Genomic DNA, 3,987 nt, shown 5'->3' with positions numbered 1-3,987 from the left:
TAGCTGACAGTAATATTTTCGTCAACAACAGGAAGCGAACATCCGCCACGAGCCGCAAAGGTGCAATTCCACAGAATTGCAAGTTACGGGACAGGTAGATTAAGGTTACTTTTTAGCTTAAGTATAAAATGTAAAATTAGTTGCAATTAAACGTTTAATAAAGAAGGTCATACGGACCCAAATTAAATAAAAAAACTTTTTTTTCGGAGCTTTAATAAAAAGCCCGAAAGCTTATATAAAGCCCTCAAAGACCATTGAAGCGGCACAAAGTGAGTGTATCGACTCCATCTATTATTTTATAATTTGTACCTATTTGCATATATGTATGTTGAAAGTTACAGTTGATCTCTAAAAACTGTATACGATCCTGTAAATTTTAATAGAACGGTTGCTACCAAACTGTTCGAACTTACGTTTGATTTCCGAGAAACCGAAAACAGTATATAGTATAATATATACTACATTACATATGTATGTATGTACATCCAAATGTATGTATGAACAGTATATAGTATAAAACATAATTATATATATACTAGCATATACATATCTGATAAAAGAATAAAAACTTGGAATAAAAATTTACGGTCAAAATAAAAGAAAAAATTTTAAGAGTTGGTAGAAAGAAAAGCACATACATACGTATTGCCATTTTCAAGTGTTCACACACACATATATTCAAAGACCAAATCGGCACCTGTTCAGCAATACACCTTGTTCTTGTTAAAGCACAAGCAAGCAGGATTGCAAACAAAAAAATTTTTAGCATCTTTCGTATGCACATAAACGCGCACATATTGTGCAAACTCATATACAAAGGTCATCAACATTTTTTTCCTTTTGCATTATCGCTCGTATACGCAAGTATTTACTAACGAGTACGAAACATTAAATAAAATAAAAAACAAAAACAAGAACAAACTAATAGCTAAATACATAAGCACAGGGAACAAGGAAAACGAAATACGCGTTCGTTATTTGATACATTGCGTAACCAACAAAAAAAACCTTTTTATCTTAAAGATTTCACTTATTATTATCAGAAGTACACTGAGAGATTTTTTTTTCTCATATTTTCAATTTTGTCATATTATCTATATGAAGGGAGATTCTAAGGTATCTAAATCAATACAATATTTAAAACTACCAAAAATTATTTCAGAAGAAAGAACCCATGTACACCTGCTAAAGCTACACGCTCAAAGCAAGGTGCTACAAAGCAAAAAAAAAAATTAAAGATATTTCATATCGTCACCTGAAATGCAAAATAACGTAACAACACCTTCGGAAATTTACAGTGGCATGAAGAAACACGAAATAAAATGGTGAAACAGTGAAACAAAATTTTAATATTGGTTAAAACTAGTTTATATTTGACCGCAGAACCTGAAAATGTTGAACATAGGTATATAGGTGCATATTATGTATGCAATATGAAATAGTGAAGCGTAATCAATAAGACACTCAATTTCGAATTTTTTGATGATACGTTATATTGCATTTCAGGTGACGATATACTAAATTTATTGCTGAGAGTGACAGTCTAATTCGATACTGCACTAGATTTTCATCTTCACCGATTCAGGACAATTCTGAATCGGTATTAGAAATCAAAAAAGAAAATCCAGAAAATTTCTGGACACGTCACCAATTTTGAATCCTCGGCTTGCTCCAAATACGAAAATTGCTTAGACCAGTACGAGGAAACGACAGCTATGATCTCCGATCAATTGAAATCAATTAAAGCAATTGCACCTACTCCACAACCGAGAGTAGAGCTGCCACAAGTTCAAAGCCAAGAGGCGTGTTCAGGCACCCACCTCAAGGTGCCCGCATGTGACACTGAAATGAAACCTCCGATACAAAACAAAAGGTCAAGCAGGCGTAATAGTCAAACAGTTTGCTCTAAATGACGAAAATTTCAATTATGCTTGGGAAGCTCTAAAGGCTTGTTACGAAAATGAAAGAATATTAGTCGACAAACAAGTCACAATATTAATGAATTTACCAAAAATTCAGAARGAAACAAGTGAAGAATTTATAAAACTTCAATCCACTGTTTCAAATTGCTTGTCGGTTCTAGCGACACAGAATAWTCCYACAGACAATTGGGACCCCATTCTRGTAAATATATGCACATCCGCATTRCCAGAAAAATCGTTACTTTTGTGGGAGCAATCGCTCTCATCACGAAGAAAGTGCCCAACGTGGCAACAAATGAACGATTTCTTAACTACCCAATACGAAATTGCGGAAAGTGTAGATTCAAAAATGGTCAGAACTAAACACGTTCAACCCGACCTAAATCGAAGCTTCATTCGACTCCAAGCGAGTAACAACAACAACTTCAATTGTAGTTTTTTCAAAAGAGAAGCGTTCATATCGGAACAAAATAAACATACGTCACGCGAACTGTGTAAAGGAGGCACAGGCTGAAATCTTGCGAGAAATTTAAAAACTAAACATTAACGAAAGAAACAGTTTCGTAAGAACGGAAAAACTTTATACCAATTGTTTGTCATATGCGCATGCGCTCAAAGATTGCGAAAACAAATTTAATTGCGTTTATTGCCATAAACGACAAAACTCAATGATTCACATTACAAATTTTTCCAGCTTCGCTCAAAATAACGCTAATGTTAAAAGAGCCGCGGGATTAGTCACAACAGAAAATCCCGACTTACAAAATTCTGAAAATTGCCAAGAAGCACCATGATGATCAAAGGCTTTAAAAACCCATACGCTACACAGCGAAAACAAAAGCAGTGTATTATTACCCACAGCAGTGGTCTCAATCGAGCATTACCAGAACTGGAGGAGAACTATTCAAACTTAGGGCCTTAATAGACCAAGGATCTCAACGATCTTTTATAGCGTCAAGGGCACAAAGAAGGCTACAACTGCCAACAAAACTAGCTAATTTTGAAATCACGGGAATGGGCGGAAGAGTAGTACAAAACTCAAACAAAATCTGCCCCATTACCCTTATTTCCCCCCAAGCGGATAAGCTATCATATATGTAAATAGCAAGTATTGGCAAAAGGTTTCACACCTTAAGTTAGCAGACCCCACTGCAACACTCCCGCTCAAATAGACATTCTATTAGGCAGCGATCTCATACCACAAATTATTCTCGAAGGTGTTGAGAAAATTACAAAAACACTTCTGGCGCAAAATACCATTTTTGGATGGGTCTGAGCGAATTACTTGCGGAACCAGTGACAACAAGTTGAAGAAATCTCAAACGAGTACCTCAATGCTCAACTGAAGAAATTTTGGGAGTTAGAAGAGCTCCCCCTCACATCAATCACAAACCCAGAAGATCGATATTGTGATGATTTTTACAAATCCACAACTACTCGATTAGATAATGGCCGGTACCTCGTACGACTACAACTAAAGCAAGAATTTTCCCGCACACTCGCGTTGGGTCATTCTCGTACCTGTGCTATTCAACAGATTTTTAAGTATGGAAAAAAACCTACTTAAACAAGTAAGGAAGAGCTAAGTTCGGGTGTCACCGAACATTTTATACTCTAGCGTGATAAAGTGATAATCGAGATTTCAGGCGTGGTTGTGAACCGATTTCACCCATATTTGGTATATGTCCTCAAGGTGTTAAGAAAATATTATATACCGAATTTCATTGAAATCGGTTGAGTACTTCCTGAGATATGGTTTTTGTCCATAAGTGGGCGATGCCACGCCCATTTTAAATTTAAAAACAAAGCCTGGATGCAGTTTCCTTCTGACATTTCTTCCGTAAAATTTAGTGTTTCTGACGTCTTTTGTTACTCGGTTAACGCACTTTTAGTGATTTTCAACATAACCTTTGTATGGGAGGTGGGCATGGTTATTATCTGATTTCTTCCATTTTTGAACTGTATATGGAAATGCCTAAAAGAAACGACTGTATACAGTTTGGTTGACATAGCTATAGTAGTTTTCGAGAAATGTACAAAAAAGTTAGTAGAGCGCGGGGCCACG

The sequence above is a fragment of the Bactrocera latifrons genome, unplaced genomic scaffold (assembly GCF_001853355.1).
Source record: "Bactrocera latifrons isolate USDA-ARS-PBARC rearing strain unplaced genomic scaffold, ASM185335v1 scaffold_490, whole genome shotgun sequence".
NCBI lineage: Eukaryota > Metazoa > Arthropoda > Insecta > Diptera > Tephritidae > Bactrocera > Bactrocera latifrons.
This window is presented reverse-complemented; position numbering follows the sequence as displayed.